The sequence below is a fragment of the Rhincodon typus genome, chromosome 14 (genome assembly GCF_021869965.1).
Source record: "Rhincodon typus isolate 14 chromosome 14, sRhiTyp1.1, whole genome shotgun sequence".
Taxonomy (NCBI): Eukaryota; Metazoa; Chordata; class Chondrichthyes; order Orectolobiformes; family Rhincodontidae; genus Rhincodon; species Rhincodon typus.
Window position 1 is genome coordinate 25,912,630 of NC_063345.1, and position 12,118 is coordinate 25,924,747.

The 12,118-nt window shown below is 41.1% G+C and overlaps 1 long non-coding RNA gene across 1 annotated transcript; it reads right to left on the reverse strand.

Annotated features, from left to right (window-relative positions):
- Positions 1-10,083: 10,083 nt before the first annotated feature.
- Positions 10,084-11,129, reverse strand: LOC125484809. Its single transcript, XR_007263630.1, has 3 exons — positions 11,100-11,129; positions 10,933-10,969; positions 10,084-10,160 (listed from the first exon to the last, which is right to left on the reverse strand). It is a non-coding gene; the product is annotated as an uncharacterized LOC125484809 (long non-coding RNA).
- Between the last annotated feature and the right edge of the window lie 989 nt (positions 11,130-12,118).

Genomic DNA, 12,118 nt, shown 5'->3' on the forward strand with positions numbered 1-12,118 from the left:
GGTTGTCCCTTGACTCTGAAGCTATGCCCTTGGATCCTAGGCACTCTATCCAGGCCCCTCAGTATTCTGTAAGTTTCAATGATATTCCCCCTCGTCTTTCCAAACTCCATCAAGTACTCCATGTTCCTTTGCAGCCCAGATGAGATATCTTAAGCCGGGCATCAGGCAGGGCTTCAGGACTTTTAATCCTGGCCATAGAGAACAGTGTCTATTCCACTGACTATGCTATCCCCAATTATAACTAGATTCTCTCCCCATTCTTGAATGGCTCCCTATAGCATGGTGCTGTAGTTAATTTGCTCCTCCTCCCTACAGTCCCCATCTTCATCCCTACAGGAAGCAAGAACCTCAAGCCTTTTAGATAGGCTCGAGGGCTGAGGCTCCTTCAGCACTACCTCCTGGATCCCTCTACCTACCTCACTTGTAGTCACACCCTTCTGTCCTTGTCCACTGACCAATTTAGAGGTTATTAATCTAAGGAGTATGACCGTCTCCTGAAAAACACAGAGTCCAGGTAACTCTCCCCTTTCCTGACACATTGCAGTGTTCAAAGCTCAGACTCCAGCTCATCAGCTCTGAGCCAGAGTTCCTGAGGTAACCAACACTTGCTACAGATGTAGTCACTATGAATCACAGTGGGGACCACCAACTCCCACTTCATGTGGTGCAATTCATCACCTGACCCTGCATCTCTGTTTTGTTTACTTGGTTTTTAGTTTATTTCAAAAATTTCCTACTGGTCTTTTAGTTTGTAACCTGTCAATCTTTCCCCTATTTCCTTCAATCTAAATCAATGAACTTATGGTTTATCTGTGGTATTATTCTTTATGCTGGGCCCCTGATCCTGGGCTTCAATTTATTCTGTTTAAAAACCTTACAAGCTGTAAGCTAAAGAAAAGCTAAATGTACCTATTTCCCCTCTGCACCTTTACTGTCTCCAAATTCCCTGACCTGTAGACTCGTTCAGGCTGTGTCTCACTCTGGCGAGATCTCTCCTTCCTAAGTGTGTGAGGTTACCCCAAGATAATAATTTCTGGACTTGGTAGAAGTCAAGGAGTAAAATGCATGACTTAAAAACTGGTGTGCGTGGTATTGGATTCAGTATATAGGGGGCCCGGCGTCAGTACTGAGCTAGAAGGGAGCTGTTGCTGGTGGGATGGGCTTTACTTGAACCATGCCGGGACCAGTGCCTTCGTCCGTTGAATATCTAGGACTGTACAGATGGCTTTAAATAAACTTAAGGTGGTTATGACTTGGAAGAGGGGAAATGTAGGCTGTCAAATTAAGAGGATATGGCAGTGTTACTGGGTAACTATCTGGATAACAAGACCCAGAGTGGGACAGGAAAGATCAGAGTATTTAAACTTAGAAGAACAGCACTGAATATTGTCAAACCGGGAAAATATTGGCAAACCGGGAAAATATTGGCAAGATGGTAAAAAGGCAAAATGAATGGCTTTTTACTTAAATGGGCATAGCATTTGGAACAAAATGAATGAATTAAGGGCATAAGTACAAGCTAACAGGAACTTATAGCCTTTACAGAGGCATGGTAACAAGGTAATCAAAGCTGCGAGTTAAATATTCAAAAGTATGTGAGCTTGTGAAAGGGCAAGCAGGAATAAAGGGTGATATGGGAGGAATGTTGGTTTAGGATGGAATAAGTACAATAGCAAGTAGTGGTTTTGGATGGGAAGACACGTAATCCAAATGGGTGAAGATGTGAACTAAGAAGTGGAATAAGACACTAGCAGAAGGCTACAGGCACCTTAAGAGTAGCTATATGATTGTGCAGAGAATAACTCAGGAGAAAATGAGGGCACGTAACAAGGGCAATACATTGAACATGGGTGACTTCAATCTATATATAGATTGAGATAGACAGATCAGTAGAGGTAGCCATGGGGAAGAATATTCAGGAAAGTTCTGAGATCAACATGTGGTGGATTCAAACCAGGGATTAGTAATTCTGGATTTGGCACTGTGGAATGAGACTGGTTTAATAAGTTATTAATTTAAAATTATTAAATTATTAATTTAAATTAATAAAAGATGCCGGAGGAAACAATGACCATTACATTGTTGAATTTAGCATTCAGTTTGACAGGGAGGAACTTGGGTTGGAAACGTCTCTGCTAAACTCAAAGAAAGCTTAAATACAATGGAATGAGAGGGCCTCGGTGGTCGAGAACGCCCTCAACCGTGTCTCCCACATCTCCCGCACACCCCGTCCACGCAATAAGAACCAAAAAAGAATCCCCCTCGTCCTCACGTACCACCCCACCAACCTCCGGATCCAACGCATCATCCTCCGACACTTCCGCCATCTGCAATCCGACACCACCACCAAAGACATCTTTCCCTCCCCACCCTTATCTGCTTTCCGGAGGGACAACTCTCTCCGTGACTCCCTTGTCCGCTCCACACTCCCCTCCAGCTCCACCACACCCGGCACTTTTCCCTGCAACCGCAGGAAGTGCTACACCTGCCCCCATACCTCCTCCCTCACCCCCATCCCAGGCCCCAAGAAGACTTTCCACATCAAGCAGATGTTCACCTGCACATCTGCCAATGTGGTATACTGCATCCGCTGTACCCGGTGTGGCTTCCTCTACATCGGGGAAACCAAGCGGAGACTCGGGGACCGCTTTGCAGAACACCTACGCTCGGTTCGCAACAAACAACTGCACCTCCCAGTCGCGAACCATTTCAACTCCCCCTCCCATTCCTCAGACGACATGTCCATCCTGGGCCTCCTGCAATGCCACAACGATGCCACCCGAAGGTTGCAGGAACAGCAACTCATATTCCGCTTGGGAACCCTGCAGCCCAATGGTATCAATGTGGATTTCACAAGTTTCAAAATCTCCCCTCCCCCTACCGCATCCCAAAACCAGTCCAGCTCGTCCCTGCCTCCCTAACCTGTTCTTCCTCCCACCTATCCCCTCCTCCCACCTCAAGCCGCACCTCCATCTCCTACCGACCAACCTCATCCCGCCCCCTTGACCTGTCCGTCCTCCCTGGACTGACCTATCCCCTTCCTAACTCCCTACCTACACTCACCTTTACTGGCTCCATCCCCGCCTCTTCGACCTGTTTGTTTCCTCTCCACCTATCCTCTCCTCTATCCATCTTCTATCCGCCTCCCACTCTCTCCCTATTTATTTCAAAACCCCCTTCCCCTGCCCCTTTTCTGATGAAGGGTCTAGGCCCGAAACGTCAGCCTTTCTGCTCCTATGATGCTGCTTGGCCTGCTGTGTTCATCCAGCCCTGCACCTTGTTGTCTCGGAATGAGAGGGGAGCTGGCCAGAGTGGACTGAAAAAGGTGTTTAGCAGTTGAGGCGGTTGAGAAACAATGGCTGATGTTTAAGAAAATAGTTTATGGTCTACAACAATAAAGGATTGTAGGAAGGAGTACAGAAACCATGTTAAAGATAGCATCAAATTAAAAGAAAAAAAGACAATGTGGCAAAGATTAGTGGTGAACCAGATAGGGAAATTTTTAAAGACCAACAAAATGGCCAAAAAGTCATAACATTGGAGAATATAAACTTTGAGGGTAAATTTCCAACTAATATCAAAATAGAGAGCAAGAACTTCCTTAAACATATAAGAAGTAAGAGAGAAGCCAAACAGAACATAGCCCCTTAGAGAACAAGGTCAGAGAAATAACAAGGTCAAGAAATTGCTGAAGAGTTGAATAAATACTTTGCACTGGTCTTCATAGTTGAAGAGACTAATAGCATTCCAACATTAATAAATGATCAAGAGCCAGAACCAACAACAGACCTGAGGAGTGGGAGCAGTTTAGAATTCAGCAAAAAACAAAGGGATTGATTAAGAAAGGGAAGATAGAATCCAAGAGTAGGCTTTTGGGGAACATAAAACACAATTGTAAAAGTTTCTATAGGCATGTGAAGAGAAAAAAAATCCATTACAATCAGAAACAGGGGAATTTATAATGGGGAACAATGAATGGCTGACACACTAAGTACATACTTTGGTTCTGTGTTCGCAAAGTAGGACGCAAAAAATATGCCAGAAATGTTGGGGAACACAGGGATTAGTGACAGGCACTGACTGAGTGAAGTGGTATTGGGAAAATTAATGGGACTGAATGCTGATAAGGCCTCAGGCTCTGACAGTCTAAAGCCCAGAATACTAATGGAAGTAGCCTTAGAAATAGTGAACTGTATCTTCCAAGATTCTATGGGCTCTGGAACAGTTCCTACAGATTGGAGGGTAGCTAATGTAACCCTTCCTTTTCAAAAGGGAGGCAGAGAGAAAACCAGAAATTATAGACCAATGGGCCTGATGTTGGTTGTGTGGAAAATGCTAGAATCCATTATAAAGGATTTAGTAGTTGAACGTTTGGAAAACAGTGGCATGATTGGACAGGGTCAACATGAATTTGCAAAAGGAACTTCATGCTTGATAAATCTACTGGAATTCTTTGAAGATATAACTAATAGAGTTGATGAGGGGGAGCCAACGGATGTGGTTTCCTTGAACGTTCAGAAGACTTTCCACAATGCCCCACATAAAAAAAAGTGTGTAAATTTAAAGCCATGGAATTGGGGGTAGTGTATTGAGATGGATAGAAAACTGTCTGTCTGCTTATTGCAGTTATTGGGAAAATATTAGACTCTATTATAAAGTTTATAATAGCAGAGCATTTAAAAATACATGATATAATCAAGCAGAAACAGCATTGCTTTACAAGACGCAATCATGTCTGGCACATTTGCTAGAATTCTTTGAGGAGGCAACAAGCAGGATAGATAAAAGAGAAATAGGGAATGTAATATATTTGAATTTTCAGAAGGCATTTGATAAAGTTGACATTAGACTGTTTGACAAGATAAGAGCACTCTGTGTTGGACAAATGATAAGCCAATTAACAGAAGACAAAAATTTTGGATAAGGGGTCTTTTGCAGAATGGCAACATGTAACTAATAGCATGCTGCAGGGATCAGTGCTGGGGCTACAGTTATTTACACTATATATTAATGACTTGAATGAGAAAAGTGCATGTACAATGGCCAAGTTTGCAGATGATATAAAAATAGGTCAGACTGCAAGTGGTGATGATCACACAAAGAGAACAGTGTTGCAGAACAGAGGGACCTCAGGGTGCAGGTACATAATTCTTTCAGATTTGTGTCACATATATTCAGGATAGTTAAAAAAGCATTTGGTGCACTTGCCTTCATTGTTCAGTCCTTTGAGTATAGGAATTAGGATGTTATGTTGAGCTTGTACAGGACATTGGTAAGGCCTCTTCTGGAGTATTGTGTCCAGTTCTGGAAGGATATTATCAAGCTGGAGAGGGTTCAGAAGAGATTTACCAGGATATTGCCAGGTATGAAAGGTTTGAGTTATAAAGAATGGCTGGTTGTCTGGAACTTTTTTGACAGGAGCATATGAGGTTGAGAGGTGACCTGACAGAAGTTTCTAAAATACTGAGGGGTATAAATAGATTGATTGTGGTTGTCTTTTCCCTAAGATGGGGAATTTCAAGACTAGAAGGCACTTTTTTAAGGTGAAAGGAGGGAGGTTTAAAAAAAGACATGAGGCAAATATTTTACACAGAGGTGGTTTATGCATGAAATGAATTTCCTGAGGAAGTGGATGATGCATGTAGAATTACAATGTTTTAGAGGTATTTGGATGGATTCATAAATAGGAAAGGTTTGAAAGGATATGGGCCTGGAGGAGACAGGTGACACTAGTTTAGTTTGGAATCATGTTCGGCATGGATTGGTTGGACCGAAGGGTCTATCTCTGTGTTATATGGCTCTATGACTTCATAAAAAGATTGCAGAGGAACATAGATGGGACAAAATCAATGCAGATAGAATATAGTGAGAAATAAAATAAAGTTAGGCACTTTGGCAGGAGGAAGAGGCGAGATGAATATTAACAATTTACCCCACTCAATCCACTCAACCAAAGAATTCCTCAATTCCATCAAGGACATAAGGATAGATGACGAGGAGACCATGATATCGTTTGATGTCACTGCCCTATTCACATCAGTAGACATACCACAAGCAAGGGAAACAATGACAACACTACTGGAACAAGAACAAGACCCCAGTGAAACTATCTCTACAGACAACATGCCGAAACTACTGGACCTATACCTCGCCACCCACCTCATTTTCAACGGCCAAACAAACGAACAAATCAACGGGACACCCAGGGGATCACCTATCTCTGGACTTATAGCTGAGGCAATGATGCAAAGACTAGGAAGTACGGCCCTTCCGCTAATTTGACCAAAACTATGGATATGCTACATGGACGAAAGCTTTGTCATCATTAAATGGACCAAACTAGAGGAGACACACAAACTTAAAAACAACACCCTCACCAGAATAAAATTCACCAGAGAAGAGGAGAAGAACAAACAGCTTCCATTCCTGGACATCATGGTAGAGCGCAAGACAAATGGGGAAGTGCAAATGAAAGTATACAGAAAAGCCACACACACGGACCAGGTACTGAACTTCAACAGTAACGATGCTAACACACATAAACGAAGCTGCGTGCAAACACTATTTAAACAGGCAACAACACACTGCAGCAACACGGAACTACGCCAAGAGGAAGAAGAATACCTCTTCCAGGTTTTCAAAGATAATGGATATCCAAAAAACTGGGTCAGAAGATGCCTAAACGAACAACATCAGGAAGATACTACACGCCCTGACACACTCATCACACTACCCTACATCAGGAACACATCGGAACTAACCACAAGACTCCTACGACTGCTGGGCATCAGAGTGGCACACAACCCCACATCAACCCTACATCTGCTCACCCGAACCAAAGACTCACTCCCCGCTACGGACAGGACCAATGTCATCTATAAGATTCCCTGCAGAGACTGTGAGAAACACTACATCGGACAAACAAAAAGGAAACTAACAACAAGGGTACACGAACACCAACTGGCTACAAAAAGACACGACCAATACTCACTCATCTCTATCCACATAGATAAGGAAAAACACCAATTCGACTGGGGCAACACCAAAATCCTGGGTCAAGCTAAGCAGAGGCAGGCACGGGAATTCCTAGAAGCCTGGTACTCCACGAAGAAAGCCAGCAATAAACACATAGAACTCGACCCTATATACACTCCACTGTGAAGGAAAACAGGAAGTGAGGCAATCCAGCTCAACGGACTCCAGAGTTTAAAAACCAGGCGGGAGAACACATCAGCGTTTCATCGAAGGCTGCACTGATGATGTTACCCAGCATGGTAACGAAACATCTGCGGAACAATAAACCTGCTCGGCGAGCCAACCAACCTCAACACTCACAACCCGAGCTACAAATCTACTCCAAAACCTTAGAGATGAATATTATTTAAACACTCAGAAACTACAGAAAGACACATAAATAGGGATTTTCATATCCTCATCCATGAATCATGAAAAACTAGCATTCAAATTCAGCAGGTAATAAGGAAGTGAATTAGAATGTTGGCCTTTATTTCAAAGGGAATGAAGGATAAAGGTAAGGAGATTTTGCTGAAACTATATAAGGGCACTAGTTAGACCAGAAATGGGATACTGTGAACATAGGGGCCCCTTTTCTAAAGGATGATATATTGCATTTGAAGCTGCCCAGAGAAGACTCACTAGGCTGATAACATGCATTGAAGGATGTATAATGAGGAGAATTTGGGTGGGTTGGATCTATTTATTAGGCGGTTGGAATATAGAAGATCAAGCGGCAACCCGATTAGAACATAAAGGACTCTTATGGGACTTAACATGATAGATGCAAAAATATCATTTCCACCCAGGGAAGAGTCAAGGACCAGAAGGCATAATCTCAGAATAAGGGGTCGCACAATTAAGATAAAATTGAGGAAGAATTTCTTCTCTCAGACAGTAGTAAATCTGTGGAACCTTTACCACAGAAGACTGCAGAGGTTGGATCATGAAATATATTCAAGGACGAGATAGACAGATTTTTTTATCTGTCAGGGAATCATGGAAAAGGAAAAGACAGGAAGGTAGAGTTGAGGATTATCTGATCAGGCATGATTTCATTGAAAGATTGAAGCAGACTCAATGGGCTGAATGGTCTACTTCTACTCCAATGTTTTATGGTCTTAAAGGTGTTATGAAATTGTCAAATGTGTTTCTCACTGATCTGTTGTCTATCTGACACATGATCTGATGTTGGTCCCATTTGGTAAAGATATGTGCTAACCTGTGCTGTATTTGATTTGCTGTGCAATCGAGCAGTTTTACAAAATCTAAGGAATTGTGCTTTCAGTCTCTGCCAGTTTGTTGATTTGTCAAATAAATCTGATTTTTTTTTTGTGATGGGAAAATTGGTACCAATGAATTTTGTTGCATAGTTTAATTTTTAATAGATATTTGAGTTTGTTGACCATTTTCTTGATTTGGCAGAATTTTGGTAGGATTTTAATCTCCTTATGCTGAACTCATTTTGGGTCTTATGGAATTCTTAGTTGATTAAATTTAGTGTTGAATTTTTATTATCAGAAATATTGTTGATATTGAGCTACAATCTGCTCATTTTTACGACTGTTTAGCACAACCAGGCCTGTGTGTGTTTATTTGGCAGGTACGTAGTTTCAAAACGAACGTTTTTTTCCTAAAGGTGAGGGTATTACACTAAACTAAGTCTAACATCTGTTAATTAAAAAATGCACAGTAATAAAGAAGAAACATTGAGGGAAAATAAAATATCATAAAGAGGTGTTTAAAATTTTATTGTAATTTTAAACAGTCTCATTCATATTTCCTGATATTTGACAAAAGGTATTACAATGTTGTTAATGTTTGTTACAGAATTGCAGTGAATGAGTCAGGAACTAAAAGCTACTGCAGTCTAAGAAAAGAAACACCAAATTTACCAGATCATTATATTCAATAATACAAATATTTAGAGATTGAAGAAATGAAATATTGAACATCATTGAAAGGAAAGAGACATGTTGCCGAAGCTTTGAGAAACATCACGTATGAATTTCAGCGCTCATATGATATGCATTTGGGCCATAAATCCCAGGAACTGGATCTTTGAGTGAAATAGCATGTGCTTCAAGCAGCACATGTTTCCAAGCAGAAATCAAAAGCCTGTTGTTGGATGTGATTTTTGCAAATGCAAAGCACTTCCTGAACAAACTAATAACTACACAACAAACAATTTAAATAATCAATGACTTTGTAATGTGGCTCATTTATATTTGCTAGAAGTAGCATAAGTCCCTACACAAGGAGAGTTCTCTGCAAACAAAAGGAATATGTACAAGCCATGCACTATTTGAACTATTAGGGAGTTTTAGGATTCCTTCTTGTTATCACCATAGCAACATTTCAGCCAATTAAAATAAAATCAAGTTAAAGAAAACAATAATGTAAAACTAAAGAAAAATTAGTTATCATAAGTGAATTTGTTCCGAGAAAGTTTTTCTTGTAAGTTTACATTTATTCTCATGGTTACATATAGTTTTCACAGTAATAGGTTGACAAGTCAATGGGGATAAGTGGAGTGTATGTCTTGTGGTATGTATGAAGTCATGTACATACCATATGTCCCAGACAAATACATCTGTAGGAAGTGTCAGCAGTTGCTGACGCTTGATCTCCAGGTTTTGGAACTTGAGCAGCAGCTGGAATATCTATTGTGCACCTGTGAGGCAGAGTACTATGTGAATAGCACATATAGGGAAGTGGTAACACTGCAGATTAGAAGACTACAGGAAGAGAAGGAATGGGTGACTACCATGCAGTCTAAGAAAACCAGGCAGGTAGCACAATTCTCCCCTGAGTCTAATGTTCTTGCCAGTTGGTATTCTATTTTGGAAACTGGTGAAGGCGATTTTTTTTTTTAATCTCTGCCTGGACTGTCAAGAGAATTGCATTGCGCTATGCGACTCAGCTGTACAGATGCAGAGAAAGAAGATTGGAAGAGCAATACTAATAGAGGTTACCTGGGTCAGACGATCAGACAGGCGTGACTCCAGGATGATGTGTTGCTTCCCTGGTGCCAGGGTCAAGGATATCACAGAGCAGCTGATGTGTATCTCCTGGAGGAAGAGGATCAGCCAGAAGTCCTGGTTTACGTTGGTACCAAAGACTTAGGCAGTCAGAGGGAAGAGAGCCTGAAAGCAGAATTCAGGGAGTGGGAAGGAAATTAAAAAGTAGGACCTCAAGAGCAGTAACGTGAGGATTATTCTCAGTGCCACGTGTTAGCGGGCATAAGGGCAGAAGGATCAATCGCTTGAACACATGGCCGGAGAACTGATGTAGGAGAGAGCACATCAGATTTCTGAGGCACTGGGACCAGTTATGGGCAATGCCAGTCAATTTCACTGGCAGTCACTCCACCACATCTTTTGGAGTAAATAGGAGGACTGGAAAACAAATGTTAGTACCCTTCTTGAACCCAGTTCCACAAATATTCAGCCAGATCACCTGCAAAGTCAATTACAATGTATTGGATACTGTGTCCATATGGGTGAAAAGCTTTTTCACCATCAGGTCTCAATTCTCAATAGACAGTTTGAGGGGCAGACAGAAAAAAAACACTGCCCTGAAACATAAGGAGAATTAATTGACATTAATGACTGGAAGGAGCTTATTATGAGTTTATCAAAATGGCAAAGCTTGCTCATCAGGCTTCAAGTCCAAATGCTATAATAATAAAGGCAACTCTGTGGCAGAGATTAAAGGAATATATTCTTATACACACAGATCAATTAACAGAAATCTGCGTCTACTATGACCAAATTTAAAGAAACCAATCAATAAGCTAAAGAAAGACATTTTATTTTGTCAAAAGATGCCCAAGGCCAGGGCACCTTTAAAAAAAAAACTCAGGTTTGTATGTATTATTATGAGATATGGATTAAAGTCAAAGTATTTTGTTTTTACCTGGGGTGAAAGCCAGCCTTTCAACTTGGTGAGAAACCTGTAAGATGTATCAGAAATATTAATGATGACAGTTCACCAGCAGCAGTAGTTTCTACAGAATCGTTCTGAGTCTGGTGAAGGGAAAAGCATCCATTCTAAACTTAAAAACTTGCAAGATCAAAACATACCATTAATTCCAATCAATCTTACTAGCGAAGTGATATAGCACAAGCATTTCTTAAGCAAGCCCTCTTTTCAATAAATGCCTGTTGTTTTCAGGCCAATCATGTGCCAATATCCTGAATCCTCCCCACAATCCCCAATCCAGTGAGAGAATAACACTAATGTCACAGGAATGTATATTTAAATTTTTTTTTAAATGTTGCTTAGTCATGCAAGACTGGAGTATTGCTGAAAACAAGGGACATGTTGTTGAAGCTTTTTGTCTCATGCTCACCAGGATAGATGCTAGAACAAATTTCACAGGAAACAACAATTTATATTGCATGAGAAAAAGGCTGCTGATTGGTTTGTTGGTGGACTCCAATTCGTGGAGCCATTTTCATGGAGAATTCAATAGGGAACAGTTATCCCACAGGCTTTTGTTTAAATTCAAAACAGGCAAGTCAACACTGATTGGTTGTGGCATTGTTGAAAACCTGGTGGTCCCTGAAAGAATGAGACTGAGGAATTTACGATGGGAAGCAACAAAATGGCAGAGACCTCAAACCAGTATTTTGTAACTGTCTTCAAGATTCAAAGCAAAAACATCCCGATACTAATAGAAGAAAATAATGGCAAAGGGGCAGGAGGAAGCTAAAACAATTACTGTCTCCAGTACTAAAAAACTAATGGGACTGACGTCTGACAAGTCCCGGGGACTGTTCCTGTCCTTGTATCCCAGGATCACAAAAGAACTGGAACATCTATGTCTTCTCCTATTTAATATGGTAATATTTCCTTCTTTATCACTATCTGACACTCACTCATTGATGTACCATGTTTCTATCTTTCTGCCTCAACATGGTAATACCCATCCTCTTGTCGATTTAATTTAAATCCTCCCAATTACACCAATGAATATTCTTGTGAGGACATTAGTCTCAAACCTGCTGAGCTATAACCTGACTCCTTGAATAGGGACATCCAACGCTGGGCTTAATCCTAATATTTAAGAAACTGAAGCCCTCTCTCCTTTGCAAAGTCT